This window comes from Pristiophorus japonicus, chromosome 1, assembly GCF_044704955.1.
Source record: "Pristiophorus japonicus isolate sPriJap1 chromosome 1, sPriJap1.hap1, whole genome shotgun sequence".
Lineage (NCBI taxonomy): Eukaryota > Metazoa > Chordata > Chondrichthyes > Pristiophoridae > Pristiophorus > Pristiophorus japonicus.
Genome location: NC_091977.1, coordinates 176,124,499 through 176,143,244, shown reverse-complemented (window position 1 = coordinate 176,143,244; position 18,746 = coordinate 176,124,499). Strand labels below are relative to the sequence as shown.

Below are 18,746 nucleotides of genomic sequence, written 5' to 3'. Positions count from 1 at the left end.
TGCGTAAAAAAGTTTTTATCTTATGTTGCCTTTGGTTCTTTTGCCAATCACCTTGAATCTGTATCCTTTGGTTTTTGACCCTTCTGCCATTGGGAACAGTTTCTCTCTTTCTACTCTGTCCAGACCCCTCCTGATTTTGAACACCCTTATCAAAGCTGCTCTCAATCTTCTCTGCTCTCAGGAGATCAACCACAGCTTCTCCACTCTCCACGTAACTGAAGTTCCTCATCCCTGGTATCATTCTCGTAAATCTTTACTGCACCATCTCCGAGGCCTTCGCATTCTTTCCAAAGTGTGGTGCCCAGAACTGGACACAATACTCCAGTTGAGCCGAACCAGTGTTTTATACAGGTTCATCATAATTTCCACGCTTTTGTACTCTATGCCTCTATTTATGAGGTCCAGGATCCCATAAGCTTTTTTAACTGCTTCTCAACCTGCCCTTAACTGCTTCTCAACCTACCCTGCCACCTTCAATGATTTGTGCACATTTACCCCTTGGTCTCTCTGTTAATGCACCCACTTTAGGATTGTACACTTTAGTTTATACTTCCTCTCCTCATTCTTTCGACCAAAATGTTTCACTTTGCACTTTTCTGCATTAAACTTCATCTGCCATATGTCCGCCCATTCCACCAGCCTGTTTATGACCTCTTGTAGTCTATTGCTATCCTCACTGTTCACCATATTTCCAAGTTTTGTGTCGTCTGCAAATTTTGAAATTCTGTCTTGTGCACAATCTTATTTCAAACACAATCGATTTAAATCTATCCAAAGTAGATTATACTTTGAATGGTTTTAATTAAAGGAATTTGCACGGCAATAACCTTGTTTTGACAAGGAAAAAAATTATTAGACATTCAATATTGGGCTAGACATTCGGCACATTAGCATCCATATAAGCGTTGTGATGCAGGCTTTCACGCATATTTGCTGAGAAGTGGAAACTAGCGCCCGATTATAGCCTATTTATCTCCGGCCCAACTTTCGGCACACATGAATGAGTTGCATCGCCCGGCCTATTTAAAAAAAAATGTGACGTCATCCTCGTGCAAAGCCGAGAATAGTGTTTATAATGGAAACTTGTGCTCGATGGCGCAGATTATTGGCAAGCGCATTTCGCCCAAATGATGCATTGGTTGTAATTTACCAAAATTCTCTGGATTCTGGGGAGGTCCCAGCAGATTGGTAAACTGCAAATATAACGCCCCTATTTAATAAAGGAGGCAGACAAAAAGCAGGAAACTATAGACCAGTCAACCTAACATCTGTGGTTGAGAAGATGTTGGAGTCCATTATTAAAGAAGCAGTAGCAGGACATTTGGAAAAGCAAAATTCGGTCAGGCAGAGTCAGCATGAATTTATGAAGGGGAAGACATGTTTGACAAATTTGATAGAATTCTTTGAGGATGTAACGAACAGAGTGGATGGGCTTCATAAGCTTCCCTATGACCAGGGAGGCACAGACTGAGAGGGCTTTGGGTTTCTCGCGAATAGCAAACTTCCCCAAGGTGCAGGGAGCAATAGACTTACGCTCATCGCCCTGCGAGCACCTTTACAGGATGCAGAGGTGTTTCGGAACCAAAAGGGATTCCACTCCCTGAATGTGCAGTTCATTGTCGACCACAAGCAAGTAATCGTGGCAGTAAATGCAAGTTTTCCAGGGAGCATCCATGATGCGCACATCTTGCGTGAGAGCAGTGTGTCTGACCTGTTTAAGAGTCAGCCACAAGGTCACGGTTGGATGCTGAGGGATAAAGGATATGACCTTGCAAGCTGGCTCATGACCCTCCCCCCACCCCCCACGCTGCATAAGCCCCAGCCAGAAGCCAAGAAGCACTACAACGAAAGCCATATAGCCACACGCAATATCGTCGAAAAGACAATTGGAGTTCTGAAGCAGCGCGATTCAGATGCCTGGACCACTCAGAAGGCAACCTACAATACCACCCTGAGCAGGTCGCTGAGTTCTTTGTGGTGTGCTGCATGTTGCATAACCTAGCTATCAGGAGAGGACAACAATTCGTGGCGGAAGGTTGCTGAATTTCCAGCCCATAGATTTAGTTCAGAATGCACAACTTGATTCAGCCACTGTGTAGGTCTGTGTACTGGTGTGCACAACACCTTCCTTTTTATGCAACGATGAAAGGTTTGTCCACAGAGTTTTAAGAAAGCAAAAAAAGTTCAGATGCCTTGATGAGTGCCAGAGAACCCAATTGTTTAGCCAGGGGATTTGGAACCCAGCGTTGTGAAGCAGTGAAATATGAGGTCAGTTTCAAATAGCTCCAGTTTCAGTTTGGTACAAGTGGAGGCCTAGGAGCAGATCAGTTGTTTGCCTGCCTGAACTGTTAGCTAGGAATGATGCATGTAAAGTTGTCCCCTAAGGCCATACTATTGACCTGCCTGTACTTTTTCTACAGCCTCAACAGAAGCTCTCCATTAATTTCCAGAAAAATTGCAGCAGGTGTACTGTTATTCTCGCACAAATAGTAGAAAAATCAATTGTCAGGAATGTAAGATCTTTCCGAAGGTTAAAATATTAATAATAACATTTATTTATATAGTGCCTTAACGTAGTAAAACGTTCCAAGCTACTTCACAGCAGTGTAACAAGATAAAACAGATTAAGTTGACATTGAGCCACAAAAGAAGAAATTAAGGCAGATGACCAAAAGATTGGTTAAAGAGATAAGTTTTAAGGAGCGTCTTTAACAGAGGAAAGAAAGGTAAAGAGGCGGAGAGGTGATTAGAAGGATGAAATTGTGCCAGAACTAGTTTTGTGCTACAACGAAGCTACAGTAAAGTTTAGCCAGTTGTAGTGGAAAAAATATTTTAAACTCGTATAAGCTTCACGCATTTATTGAGATTATCCACATTCTTGTCATTAAACCAGATAATTACCAAAGACTTTGACATTGACCTCTTCTATCTGAGTAACAACACAATAAGAAAATATTTTCATTTTCTAAGGACTGTTGTATCATTATGGATTGGATCCAAGTTTATCTGATAGAAATGAAGCTAGGTAACCATGTAATAAAGGTGTATGAAAAGAACTTTGTATAATTAAAATGTAAGCTGATCAGAGTACAGACGCTGGAATTGTCTAATATGGCTTACTTTGAATAATATTAGGTTGGGATATACGGCTCAATTTTCCCCAGTTATCTGCCGTTTTTTTGGCATAAATTAAAATATCCAAGTTTCCCCAAAGTTTCTGTGCGAGTGTAACTCCGTTAGTTACGATTTTTTTAGGTTAGTATTTTTTTGCGTAACCTGATGTCTGCGCCAGTTTTTCAGATTTATGCAAGTTTGGCCAAATTTTTCCCAGGATGGGATAAGTGACCACTCCCAAAAAGCTTTCTGAGCACGTCAGAAAAACCAGCGCACATTAAAAATCAGCGCAGAAAGAAGCCATTGTTTTTATGCGAAGTTTTGGAGGGAATCAAAAACACATTGAATATGCATCATGAAGCTTAATTTTTTTCAAACTCAAAGCGGAAAAAATAGAAGTCTAATTCAATTCTTTAATTTTGGATTTTTTTCAAAGTGCCACATAGAAACATAGAAATATAGAAAATAGGTGCAGGAGTAGGCCATTCGGCCCTTCGAGCCTGCACCACCATTCAGTAAGATCATGGCTGATCATTCACCTCAGTACCCCTTTCCTGCTTTCTCTCCATACCCCTTGATCCCTTTAGCCGTAAGGGCCATATCTAACTTCCTCTTGAATATATCTAGCAAACTGGCCTCAACAACATTTTGCGGTCGAGAATTCCACAGGTTAACAACTCTCTGAGTGAAGAAAAGTAAAAGTGGAGAGCAGAGAAACCCAAGGCAAAAATCAAAAAGGGCCACATTACAGCAAAATTCTAAAGGGACAAAGGTGAATGATCAGCCATGATCTTATTGAATGGTGGTGCAGGCTCGAAGGGCCGAATGGCCTACTCCTGCACCTATTTTCTATGTTTCTATGATACCAGGTCATCAAGATGCTCTCCTTCGGCTTGAAGTGTTCCCGAACCAGCGTGCACAATTCTTCATATGTCTTCTCCGTTGATTTCGTCGGTGCGAGCAGATTTGTGATGAGGCCATATATCCGGGATCCGCAAACAGTGAGGAGAATCGCCCTGCACTTGACCACGGTTTCTTCCTTATCCAGCTCATTGGCCATGGACTATTGGTGAAGACCATTACTGAAGGCTTCCCAATCATCACCCTCAACAAAGCTCTCAAGAATACCAACAGCTGCCATAACCACTTGAAAGTTCGTGATCCGTTACTCACCACCAATTGTTATGTTCAGAATAACTCCACAAGACTGTATTTTGTAAGCTCAAACTGTTGTGACCTTGGTCTCTTTATTGTAACTCCAGATTGAGGAAGTAGCATGGTAGACTGCCTTTTATACCTGCTTGCCCAGGGTGTGCAGGTGACCCTTGGGTCTCCCACAGGTCCGTCCCCTGGTGGCAAATTTTACACATTGGTAATGTTTACATACATAACAAGAATCTCCACTTTTGAGCTTATCGCCCAAAAATGGGCGCTATTTCCGGCGTGGGCGGTAAAAAAGGGTTTTCAGATCGCCGGCTTCTCGCCCATTCTCAAAACATTTAGTTTACATTTTTGAAAATGGGCATTACCGCAAGCGATATCAAATGGGCGGTAGCGTTAAATTTTGTGGCCGTAAAGTGTGGCCGTCCTTAGCAACAGCATGGCGACGCTCGATTCCTGCGATTCAGGAGATCAAGGGTCATCATGACATGCACAGAAGAGGAGACAGAGAGAGAGGGAGCTCAGAGGCACTGAAAGCGTGTGTGGCTGTGGTGTGTGCTTGTCTGACTGTTGTGGGAGGCACGACGGAGATTCACCAGCAGCAAAAAGCCTACTCAGCACCAAGAACATAGTTGGCACCGAGTTTTTGTCCAACAAATAAGATATAACATGGAAGGGATGGAGGAGGCCCTGGAGCTGGTAGCCAGGTAGCCGGGCTCCCAGTGATCCCGGAGCGTGGCACTCCACTCCTAGGTTCCGCACCACCACTGCGAACGACAGATGCGAGCAAGGACCAAGATCCTGCTTCTGCATCAGAAAATGTTGCTCCCTCATCACTCCTCGCTCCCGTGCCCATCCAACCAACACATCTGCCTTCATCCCCCCCAATGAGACACCACCTGAGGAGCTCCTCGGTCAGACACCGTGGAGTGAGGAGGGAAAGGGATAGAGGTGGGGAGAAGAAAGAGAGGGGGGAAGGAAAGTGAGGTGCATGTGCGCAGATGATGGCTGTGTTATATCTCCATCTGGGTGTATGCAATGTGTTGTAATGTATGGGGACTGGGGACCATGCTCCTGCTTTGCCTTTGTATTCTGTGTTGCTGAATATGTTGACCATGTGATTTATGTCAGTGGTGGAAAAAATGGGATGTGGGTGGGGGTTGGATGTTATTGGCTGTGTTACTTATGATTTCAGACCAATGTTGGTATTAAAATTTTGTTATTGAACATAACCTTGCTGCGCATTGTCTCAGATAGCTGGACCGTTACACACTGGTGATTCCTTACTGAAAGGGTTAAATACAACTTAACATCAATCAACGTAAACTTTAACTGGCACCAAGGTGATGGGCACCATTGATGTCTGAGCTGCACACACATAGCAGTGCGTCAGCGTTGTCACTCACATCAGCGCTCTTTCAGGCAAATCTTTCCGATATCAGCTCCTCATGTAAGAGTGGGATTTAACAAATGCCAGCCAGACCGCTGGCATCCGTCCTGGTTAGTTCCATTTTTTGCGGGCGGTTTTTTGAGCGAGCGATATGCTGGGCGATATGTGTGCGAGGTGGTGAAATTGACTGTCTCCATGGCCGCTAGTTTGGATAAATATGCTCTTTACCACAAAAAACAGTCGCCGGGGGTTATTATTGAATCTCGGCGTTAAGTCTGTGAGGAAAGTAATGCTGGGCGATAATATGGTTGTTGAAATCGCCCATTCTGCCGATTCCTCCCCAAAAAAGTGGGCGGGCGGGAATATTTTTTATTGGCGTTAAGCACATGGGGAAAATAACGTTCGGCGATAAGTCTCCTAAAAAAGCCCGTCAGTTTCCATTTGTGCCAAAATGGGCGAATTCTGGGCATGAAACGTCATTTCAGCGGTTAAATGGGCATTAAGTGGGCGTTAAACAGGCAAAAAAAGTGGCGGTTCTAGCCCTTAGTCTTAGAATAAGGGGCCGCCCATTTAAAACTGAGATGAGGAGAAATGTCTTTTATCAGAGGGTTGTAAATCTATGGAATTCTCTGCCCCAGAGAGCTGTGGAGGCTGGGCCATTGAATATATTTAAGGTGGAGATTGACAGGTTTTTGAGCAATAAGGGAGTAAAGGGTTATGGGGACCAGGTAGGGAAGTGGAGCTGAGTCCATGATCTTATTGACCTTATTGACTCGTGGGCTTGAGGGGCCAAATGACCTTCCCTGCTCCTATTTCTTATGTTCTTATGTTCTAACTCCGACATTCCCTCCCTCATGTGCCCTGACAGTGTCTTAACTACCTGCAACATTCCTTCCCTCCAGTTCACTGACAGTGTATCAGCTACCCGCGACATTCCCTCCCTCATATGCACCGACACTGTCTCAGCTGCTTGCGACATTCCCTCCCTCATGTTCCCGGACAGTGTTCCCATTTCTCGTGAGAGTGTTGTTACTTCTCCCAACAGTCCCGATACCTCATCGGCCGCCCCACTGATGATGTCCAAGAGTGATTCATTGCTATCATCTGAACCACATCTGTTAGATCCTGCACCTCAGGAGAGCGCTGTCGAGCTCTCCTCCTCCTCACCCTGGGTGTGGCTCGCTTCATCCAGCTGGTACCCACAGCCTCGGACTGTGAGAAACCATGGAATGTCCCAACACTCGTATCACTCAGGAAAGGGCCTGGCACCTCAATGGGCGGCACCTGCACTTCCTACAGAGTGAGTACAACAGTGGGGGGTTCATCCATCCTCTTCCCCCTCCCCCCTCACCCTCGGTCTGGACGGTGGGATTGGAAGATGTTCTCCTCCTCAGGCTCGTCTGTGTCTGAATCTTCTTTTGCATTGGCCTCAAGTTCTGCAAAATATAACAGAACAGACAAATGGTTAGCAGCAGAGGAGGGGGCAGTGTGGGTGGAATGAGTAGGCTCACACAGTGGAGGCAGCAGGCTGATTTGAAGGACCACGATGAATGATAGCACATTGCATCAACCGAAGCGTAGCTGACGGAGACATCCCCATGAACTGAAGCATGGCTAGCCCGCGCAGTGCTTAACATTTAGCAAAGCCAGACTGTGGAATTTGCAGAACTTACCCTCTCCCTCGAGTGTGGGCAGAGCTTGTGCAGTGGTGGTTGCTTTTCTCCAGGCAGGTCCCATCAAAGCAGCGACCCAAGGGTGTCAGTGGGTGCAGATTTGCCGGGTCTCCTCCTGTTCGAGTTCTTTCCCTTTTGTTGTGTGCCACCTTCCTCTGCAAAGATAAAAATATAACTTTTTAGAGAGGGTGGTCTTTCTGCTGGGTGGGACATATACAAATGGTCACAATTACAATTGCAATTCCAGTGAATAAATGAAAATATTACTTACACTAACTACTTGACCAAGGTCCTGACACGTTTTACACTGACTTCCAGACCTCGGGGTGGTCACCATCACACAATAATCTTCTGCATGTTGGTTCCAGCATTTCTTAATTTCTTTTGGTAAAACTTTTATGTGACTTCTGCTGGTGTCGAGCTCGTGCCATCTTGCCTCAATTACAGTCACTAGATCCTCCACTTTGTCCTGTGAGAAATTCTTGGTCCTTGAGCCGCGTTGCATATTGTATTGCAGCTCTGATTTTTCCAATGAGAATTAAAGTTCTCACACACAACTAGCTCTTTAAAAATGGCCGAATGCAGATGGGAGCTTTACTGGGCATGCGCGCCCATAGCAGTCACGGAAAAAAACTTCATTGTTTGTTTTGTGCATGCGCAGAAGGGGGGGGGTATCCTTTTTCGGCGCAGACATTAGGCTCCACCCTCCGAAGCTAAATGACAGGCTGCGCAGCACCAATTTGAAAAAATAGAATAAGGAAACTTGCAAGTTATTTTTTTTGGAATAGTCGGGGCCAAAAAAACGGGCGTAACTCTTGCACTTTGCCAATAAATGGCATTGTGGAAAATGATCCCATAGTTATTGTATAAAATAGTAGTAACTCTTTATAGCGAATTCATAGTTTATGACTAATCACTGTAAACCTATCCATGGTAAACGTTTGTCAATGCTAATGTGTGTTTCAACAACACATCACCTAAAGTATTAACAAACCTTTAGGAATTATATCCTTCAATTTTCAATAAATCCCCCTCCCTTGCAACTGTTTAAAGCTGAACCAGATTGGTCGCAACCTTGGTGTCATATTTGACCCAGAGATGAGCTTCTGACCACATATCTGTGCCACCACTAAGACTGCCTATTTCCACCTCTGAAGCATCGCCCCTGCCTCAGCTCATCTGCTGCTGAAACCCTCATCCATGCCTTTGTTACCTCAAGACTCTACGATTCCAATACCTCCTGGCAAGCCTCTCATTCTCCCATCCATATAGTTGAGGTCATCCAAAACTCTGCTGCCTATGCCCTAACTCACATCAAATCCCGCTCACCCATCACCCCTGTGCTTGTTGACCTATGTTGGCTCCCGGTTAAGCAACGTCTCAATTTTAAAATTCTCATCCTTGGTTTCAAATTACTCCGTGGCCTCGCCCCTCCCTATCTATGTAATCTCCTACAACCTACCGAGATCCTTCACATTCCTCCAATTCTGACCTCTTGAGTATTCCTGATCAATCACTCCACAATTTTCACCCGTGCCTTCAGCTGCCGAGGCCCTAAGCGCTGGGATTCCTTCCCTAAACCTCTCAGTGTCTCTACCACTCTTTCCTCCTTAAAACCTACCTCTCTGACCAAGCTTTTGACCATTTGTCCTGATATCTCTTCATGTGGCTCGGTGTCGTTCTGTTTGATAACGCTTCTGTGAACTACATTAAAGATAATGCATGTTATTGTTGACTCCATTATAATGAGGCCCGAGACCCAATGGGCCCAAGTTTCGGGCCGCGCCTAAAACGGCGCAGCCAGGACCTGGATGCCCATTTATCGCGCCAGAAAGTGCACCTAAAAAAAACGTGCCTATTCTCCGGCTCCCTGCAGGTCCTCTGGACCTGGGCACAGCGCAGCACGAGCTGTAAGTGGCAGAGCCAGGTCCCTGCGCTGAAAACAGTGCCGGGACCTCTGCACATGCGCACTACAGTAGCTCCAGGCGCCCTAAACTGTGGGAGGGGCCCGAAGCACGCAGCCCCTAGCCCTGGCCGAATGGCCTCACTGTGGCTGCGTGAATAAGGCTCCTCCCACCCGACTGGACCCGACCCGATCCCCGATCTCCCCCCCCGGACCTCCACGACTCTCTCCCCTACCCCCCCCCCCCCCGAACCTCCACGGCTCTCCCCCCCCGACCTCCCTCCTCTCTCCCTCCCTCCCTCCCCCCTCTCTCTCTCCTTCCCTCTCTCCTTCCCTCCCTCCTCTCTCCTTCCCTCCCTCCTCTCTCCCTTCTCCCCTTCTCCTTCTCCCCCTCTCGCCCCCTCTCCTCCTCCAACCCCCCCACCTCTCCTCCCACCCCCCTCCTCTCCCCCCCACACCCCTTCTCCCCCTCCCCACCCCACCCCCTTCTCCCCCCTCCCCCCCACCCCCCTTTTCCTCCTCCACCCCACCCCCTTCTCCCCATCCCCCCTCCCTTCTCCCCCTTCCCCCCCGACCTCCCTTCTCCCCCTCCCCCCTTCCCTTCTCCCCCTCCCCCTCCCCTTCTCCCCCCCTCCCCCTCCCTTCGCTGTCAGAAACACAGACACTGACAGACAGAGAGTGAGAGACACACACACAGACAGAGAGGTAGAGACACTGACAGAGACACACTGGGGGGGGGGGCGTCCCAGCACGCTGTTGGAGGTCTCCCGGTGCAGCAGTTGGTAAGTAGAAAATATTTTATTTATTGATTTATTTTTTTAAAAATTTATTAATTTTTTTTGATTGATTTATTGGTTGATTTATTGATGTATTTATCATTTATTATTGATGATGGCTCTTTATTTGTAAACTTCCCTTTAAACACCCCCCCCACCATTCCCGACGCCTAATTTGTAACCTACGCCTGATTTTCAAAAGTGTAGACAAGGGTTTTTCGAACGTACAAAAATCTTCACTTACTCCATTCTAAGTTAGTTTGGAGTAAGTTTTCACTGCCTAAACTTTGAAAACAGGTGTAAGTGGCCGGACACGCCCCCTTTTGAAAAAGAAATTCTGTTCCAAAGTGAAACTGTTGTAACTGACTAGAACTGGAGCAAACTAAATGCCGAGAATTCAAATTTCTAAGATACTCCATTCTAAACCAGTTGCTCCAAAAAAACAGGAGCAACTCAGGCCGAAACTTGGCCCCAAAATTATGGGAACATCGGACCTCATCATTCAGGGGTAGGGAATACACCCTGTGCCCCTCGCCTCCCCCCGCCCACATTTCTGAGCCACAGTAATTATTAAACTATTTAAAAACAAAAAAAAATGACAAGCTATATATTATAATATTTCATGACAGAATCAGCAAAACGTGGTGCAGATTTGTACATTTTGATCCTTTCATGTATATGTGTTTAAAAATTCTAATTATTATTGAAGAATCTTGGAAGGTCAGTGGGAGGCAATCATCACATGCTTTACCTACAAAAACAATTTCAAGTAATCTATTAACCTTTTTTTTTTAAAGACCTCTCAGCTTTCAGCATCTCTTCACTTTCATGTGTGTGTCCAAAAAGATCTTCCAGTAACGTTGTCTGAAAGAATATTGTAAAGGAACAACATTGCTAAATCACGACACATTTCTCAATTCATACTTTTGTTTGGATAATTTTCCTTAATTTGGGTGTAATGTTCATTTTGGAGCACAAACATTACTGGGCAATTCAAAAGAGATCAAGAGTAATTTCATAGAAACTTAGAAAATAGGTGCAGGAGTAGGCCCTTCGAGCCTGCACCACCATTCGATAAGATCATAGCTGATCATTCCCTCAGTACCCCTTTCCTGTTTTCTCTCCATACCCCTTGATCCCTTTAGCCGTAAGGGCCATATCTAACTCCCTCTTGAATATATCCAATGAACTGGCATCAACAACTCTCTGCGGCAGGGAATTCCACAGGTTTAACAACTCTGAGTTTCTCCTCATCTCAGTCCTAAATGGCCTACTCCTTATCCTAAGACTGTGTCCCCTGGTTCTGGACGTCCCCAACATCGGAAACAATCTACCCACATCAAACCTGTTCCGTCCCGTCAGAATCTTGTATGTTTCTATGAGATCCCTTCTCATCCTTCTAAACTCCAATGTATAAAGACCCAGTTGATCCAGTCTCTCCTCATATGTCAGTCCAGCCATCCCGGGAATCAGTCTGGTGAACCTTTGCTGCACTCCCTCAATAGCAAGCACGTCCTTCCTCAGATTAGGAGACCAAAATTGAACACAATATTCCAGGTGAGGCCTCACCAAGGCCCTATGCAACTGCAGTAAGACCTCCCTGCTCCTATACTCAAATCCCCTAGCTATGAAGGCCGACATACCATTTGCCTTATTTACCGCCTGCTGCACCTCTATGCCAACTTTCAATGACTGATGAACCATGACACCCAGGTCTCGTTGCACCTCCTCTTTTCCTAATCTGCCACCATTCAGATAATATTCTGTCTTTGCGTTTTTGTCCCCAAAGTGGATAACTTCACATTCATCCACATTATACTGCATCTGCCATGCATTTGCCCACTCACCTAATCTGTCTAAGTCACCCTGCAGCCTCTTAGCGTCCCCCTCACAGCTCACACCACCACCCAGTTTAGTGTCATCTGCAAACTTGGAGATATTACACTCAATTCCTTCATCCAAATCATTGATGTATATTGTAAAGAGCTGGGGTCCCGCACTGAGCCCTGCGGCACTCCGCTAGTCACTGCCTGCCATTCTGAAAAGGACCCGTGTATCCCGACTCTCTGCTTCTTGTCTGTCAACCAGTTCTCTATCCACGTCAGTGTATTACCCCCAATACCATGTGCTTTGATTTTGCACATCAATCTTTTGTGTGGGACCTTGTCAAAAGCCTTTTGAAAGTCCAAATACACCACATCCACTGGTTCTCCCTTGTCCACTCTACTAGCTACATCCTCAAAAAATTCCAGAAGATTTGTCAAGCATGATTTCCCCTTCATAAATCCATGCTGACTTGGACCGATCCTGTCACTGCTTTCCAAATGCGCTGCTATTTCATCCTTAATAATTGATTCCAACATTTTCCCCAGCACTGATGTCCGGCTAACCGGTCAATAATTACACGCTTTCTCTCCCTTTTTAAAAAGTGGTGTTACATTAGCTACCTTCCAGTCTATAGGAACTGATTCCGAGTTGATAGACTGTTGGAAAATGATTACCAATGCATCCACTATTTCTAGGGCCACTTTCTTAAGTACTCTGGGATGCAGACTATCAGGCCCCAGGGATTTATCGGCCTTCAATCTCACCAATCTCCCTGACACAATTTCCTGCCTAATAAGGATATCCTTCAGTTCCTCCTTCTCACTAGACCCTCAGTCCCCTTGTACTTTTGAAAGGTTATTTGTGTCTTCCTTCGTGAAGACAGAACCAAAGTATTGGTTCACTTGGTCTGCCATTTCTTTGTTCCCCATTATAAATTCACCTGAATCTGACTGCAAGGGACCTACGTTTGTCTTCACTAATCTTTTTCTCTTCACATATCTATAGAAGCTTTTGCAGTCAGTTTTTATGTTCCCAGCAAGCTTCTTCTCGTACTCTATTTTCCCCATCTTATTTAAACCCTTTGTCCTCCTCTGCTGAATTCTAAATTTCTCCCAGTCCTCAGGTTTGCTGTTTTTTCTGGCCAATTTATATGCCTCTTCCTTGGATTTAACACTATCCTTAATTTCCCTTGTTAGCCACAGTTGAGTCACTTTCCCCGTTTTATTTTTACTCCAGATAGGGATGTACATTTGCTGAAGTTCATCCATGTGATCTTTAAATGTTTGCCATTGCCTATCCACCATCAACCCTTTAAGTATCATTTGCCAGTCTACTCTAGCCAATTCACGCCTCAAACCATCAAAGTTACCTTTCCTTAAGTTCAGGACCCTAGTTTCTTAATATACTGTGTCATTCTCCATCCTAATAAAGAATTCTACCATGTTATGGTCACTCTTCCCCAACGGGTCTCGCACAACAAGATTGCTAATTAATCCTTTCTCATTACACATCACCCAGCTCCCTGGTTGGTTCCTCGACATATTGGTCTAGAAAACCATCCCTCATATACCCCAGGAAATCCTCCTCCATCGCATTGCTACCAGTTTGGTTAGCCCAATCAATATGTAGATTAAAGTCACCCATGATAACTGCTGTACCTTTATTGCATGCATCCCTAATTTCTTGTTTGATGCTGTCCCCAACCTTACTACTACTGTTTCGTGGTCTGTACACAACTCCCACTAGCGTTTTCAGCCCCTTGGTATTCCGCAGCTCCACCCATACCAATTCCACATCATATAAGCTAATGTCCTTTCTTACTATTGCATTAATTTCCTCTTTGACCAGCAATGCACCCCTCCTCCTTTCCTTTCTGCCTATCCTTCCTAAATGTTGAATACCCCTGGATGTTGAGTTCCCAGCCTTGGTCACCCTGGAGCCATGTCTCTGTAATGCCAATTACATCATACCCGTTAACTGCTATCTGCGCAGTTAATTCGTCCACCTTATTGCGAATACTCCTCGCATTGAGGCACAGAGCCTTCAGGCTTGTCTTTCTAACACACTTTACCCCTTTAGAATTTTGCCGTAATGTGGCCCTTTTTGCTTTTTGCCTTCGGTTTCTCTGCCCTCCACTTTTACTTTTCCTCTTTCTATCTTTTGCTTCTGCCCCCATTCTACTTCCCTCTGTCTCCCTGCATAAGTTCCCATCCCCCTGCCATATTAGTTTAACCCCTTCCCAACAGCACTAGCAAATACTCCCCCGAGGACATTGGTTCCGGTCCTGCCCAGGTGCAGACCGTCCGATTTGTACTGGTCCCACCTCCCCCAGAACCGGTTCCAATGTCCCGGGAATTTTAATCCCTCCCTTCTGCACCACTCCTCAAGCCACGTATTCATCTGAGTTATCCTGCGATTCCTACTCTGACAAGCACGTGGCACTGCTAACAATCCTGAGATTACTACTTTTGAGGTCCTGCTTTTTAATTGAGCTCCAAGCTCCCTAAGTTCGCCTTGTCGGACCTCATCCCATTTATTTACCTATATCGTTGGTACCTATATGCACCATGACAACTGGCTGTTCTCCCTCCCTTTTCAGAATGCCCTGCACCCGCTACGAGACATCCTTGACCCTTGCACCAGGGAGGCAACATACCATCCTGGAGTCTCGGTTACGGCCGCAGAAACGTCCATCTATTCCCCTTACAATTGAATCCCCTATCACTATAGCTCTCGCACTCTTTTTCCTGCCCTCCTGTGCAGCAGAGCCACCCACGGTGCCATGAACTTGGCTGCTGCTGCCCTCCCCTGGTGAGTCATCCCCTCAATAGTACCCAAAGCGGTGTATCTGTTTAGCAGGGAGTTGACCGCAGGGGACCCCTGCACTACCTTCCTTCCACTGCTCTTCCTGTTGGTCATCCATTCCCTATCTGCCTGAGTAACCTTTTCCTGCGGTAAGACCAACTCACGAAACATGCTATTCACGTCATTCTCAGCATCGTGCATGCTCCAGAGTGAACCCACCCACAGCTTCAGCGCCACAATGCAGTCCATCAGGAGCTGCAGCTGGATACACTTCCCGCACACGTAGTCATCAGGGACACCGGAAGCGTCCCTGACTTCCCACATACAGGAGGAGCATAGCACGTGTCCGAGCTGTCCTGCCATGACTTAACCCCTAGATAAATTTAAATTGGCAACAACAATGCTAAAGCTTACTTACTGATATCGAAAAGAAAAAGAAAAACTACTTACCAATCGCTTACCCCCTTGGCTGTGACGTCATCTTTCGATTTCTTTCTACTTGTTTGCCTTCTCACCCTGCTGCACCTGCACCGGCTGGCCTCTCCGAAGTTGGGCCTCTTGTTGGTTTCCTTGATCTCCACGCTCCACCTCCCGACGACGCTCGAACTTCACCACCTGGGCGGTAATCTGGCAGAGCAGATTGCTCACTCGGTATAAAACTAGCAATATTTTCATCCAGTTGAGATAAGGGTTCTACAACAGGCCGGTGATCCATTCCGCCAGATTACTGCCCTGGTGGTGAAGATGAAAATTACCCCCGGAAGTTCTTGGGAGTTCATATTGGGAGTTCTTGGGAGTTCATATTGGGAATTCAAACACGAGGATCAGTAAGGCCTCCATGATTTTCCATTCATTAATTCCCTGAGTGCAAATATGTAAAATCTACTCTAAATTATCAAATCAATTTTGTGTGTGTCAATTCTTCATCTTCATCTTCATCTTAAAATGGCATTATGTGAAGGAGGCTAATGAGTTATGTAGACTATTGCATATGCATCTGTTTTCAGGCAAACTCAATTCTGCCAAAAGCTGATTCCTCCTGAAAACATTTGTTTTTTAATTGAGCATGTCCACAAAGGGTGCATCGAAATTTGTATCCGGCCACATCAGTTGCCTTAGCACACGTCAAAACATTTTAGTTTACTGTATAAATTGTGAAAACAAAGATGATATGAAGTCTAGCCAAACAGCTGGATGTGATTTTTGTCACAATTATATCATACACCAGTGATGTAACAATGTTTTTGCAGTGCAATGCCATGATTGATTTCTTTAAAGTGCTTTCATCGCATCTGCATGTTTGGCAAAGAAAGATTTTCAGAACAGTTTTCTTCTGGAGTTTCTGTGGGGGTTCTTCCAATCTCCTGGCATAACTTTGGCAGAAGGTCGACTGAAACCCCCAGTGAAACACTGTAACACCCGTTTCTCCAAGGTTTGCACCGAAGTTACGGTATGAATCAGGGAACCCCCATGGAAATTCTACCCATTCTTGTTTAATGATGTGCCTCTAAGTCCTGATTTTATAATTTTCGCTACCAGGACTGGAATATATTTGTTATTTTTCCATTAATTATTACATTATAAATTACAATAACATAAGTACACTGAATGTTAAAAAATGAGGTAAGTGAACACTGGATTCTTGGTGAATGATGTGTGAGCTGCTTTACACAGTTTATGCTGCTCAGTACTGGTTGCGAACAAAAGCTGATACCGAAAGGATGCTTTAATCTAGGATTCTGCTCAGGCTAGAGATATCCAGTTCAGACCAGTACCAGGCATGGGGGAGGGGAGTCTTGGAGCTCATCGATGAACTTTCAACAGTCCAGCTCATTTTCCGTTCCAATATTCAGTGTTAGGTTGGACAAGAAAAGCAAATGGGAATATACTACAATCAAGATAAAGGGGGAGAAATTCAACTCCTGGCTATCCATTTTGCATCTGAAAAGCAGGTGACTTAACAGTTGATAATCGGGGGGTGGGTTAGTGGGGGCAGGAACACCTCGGGTGCCACATTGCTGCCTAAGGCCCGCATGAAGCCATATTCAGGTGGTTCTGTAAGTAGGCGATCAATCTGCCGTGTCTGAAACTGGTGTAAGGCTGTTTTACTGTGCAAATTGGAATCCTAACTTCGATTGGAGCACCCTGATGCATTTTCAGATTCGAATTACACCAACGAGCTTCGAGAACCAAATGAGTACACTACTGCAGTTCACCAGTTTTGGACGCCGGAAAATCATCTGGCTTCTGCATGGAACTAGCTAGCAGGTGCCGGGGATAGGGATGAGAGTGGATTGAAATATTTACTCCTGATCCCAAGTTAATCTTTAAAAAAACTTACCATCCCTTGAATGTCCTCCAGCTGTTACTTTAAGGATTGCTTCAGGGACCTTTGTATACTTTTTAAAAATTCATTCACAGGATGTGGGTATCGCTGGCAAGGCCAGCATTTATTGCCCATTCCTAATTGCCCTTGAGAAGGTGGTGGTGAACCGTCTTCTTGAACCGCAGCACTCCATGTAGTGAGGTACTCCCAGAGTGCTGTTAGGTAGGGAGTTCCAGGATTTTGACTCAGCAACGATGAAGGAATGGCGATATATTTTCGAGTCAGAATGGTGTGAGACTTAGAAGGGAACTTGGAAGTGATGGTGTTCCCATGTACCTGCTGCCCTTGACCTTCTAGGTGATAGAGGTCGCTGGTTTGGGAGGTGTTGTCGAAGAAGTTTTGGGAGGTTGTAGCAGTGCATTTTGTAGATAGTACACCCTGCAGCCAATTTGCACTGGTAGTGGAGGGAATTAATGTTTAAGATGGTGGATGGGGTGCCAATCAAGCGGGCTGCTTTGTCCTGGATAGTGTCAAACCTCTTGAGTGTTGTTGGAGCTGCACTCATCCAGTTAACTGGAAAGTATTCCATTACACTCACGGCTTGTGCCTTGTAGATGGTGAAAGGATTCGGGGAGTCAGGAAGTGAGGCACTCGCCGCAGAATACCCAGCCTCTGACCTGCTCTTGTAGCCACAGTATCTCTTCAATGATGTTCCCCCCGCCTCCCCTCCCCCTCCCCCACCGCCCCCCGCCCCCCCGTCCAAAGAATGTTAATGACGATGGTTGTAACAATGGTAATGTTACTGAATATCAAAGGGAGGTGGTTAGACTTCCTCTTGTTAGAGATGGTCATTACTTGGCACTTTTGTGGCATGAATGTTACTTGCCACTTATCTGCCCAAGCCTGAATGTTATCCAGGTCTTGCTGCATGCGGGCACAGAATGCTTCATGAGTTGAGTTGTGAATGATTTATGATTACACTGTATAGAAACATAGAAAATAGGTGCAGGAGTAGGCCATTCGGCCCTCCGAGCCTGCACCGCCATTCAATGAGTTCATGGCTGAACATGCAACTTCAGTACCCCATTCCTGCTTTCTCGCCATACCCCTTGATCCCCCTAGTAGTAAGGACTACATCTAACTCCTTTTTGAATATATTTAGTGAATTGGCCTCAACAACTTTCTGTGGTAGAGAATTCCACAGGTTCACCACTCTCTGGGTGAAGAGGTTTCTCCTCCACTCGGTCCTAAATGGCTTACCCCTTATCCTTAGACTGTGACCACTGGTTCTGGACTTCCCTAACATTGGGAACATTCTTCCTGCATCTCACCTGTCTAAACCCGTCAGAATTTTAAACGTTTCTATGAGATCCTCTCTCATTCTTCTGAAATCCAGTGAATACAAGCCCAGTTGATCCAGTCTTTCTTGATATGTCAGTCCCGCCATCCCGGGAATCAGTCTGGTGAACCTTCGCTGCACTCCCTCAATAGCAAGAATGTCCTTCCTCAAGTTAGGAGACCAAAACTGTACACAATACTCCAGGTGTGGCCTCACCAAGGCCCTGTACAACTGTAGTAACACCTCCCTGCCCCTGTACTCAAATCCCCTCGCTATGAAGGCCAATATGCCATTTGCTTTCTTAACCGCCTGCTGTACCTGCATGCCAACCTTCAATGACTGATGTACCATGACACCCAGGTCTCATTGCACCTCCCCTTTTCCTAATCTGTCACCATTCAGATAATAGTCTGTCTCTGTTTTTACCACCAA

At 45.6% G+C, this 18,746-nt stretch overlaps 1 protein-coding gene across 3 annotated transcripts in view; it reads left to right on the top strand.

The window, feature by feature from the left end:
* Positions 1–18,746, top strand: part of adgrv1 (adhesion G protein-coupled receptor V1) — an 892,784-nt gene that overhangs the window by 660,302 nt on the left and 213,736 nt on the right. The window lies entirely within an intron of this gene.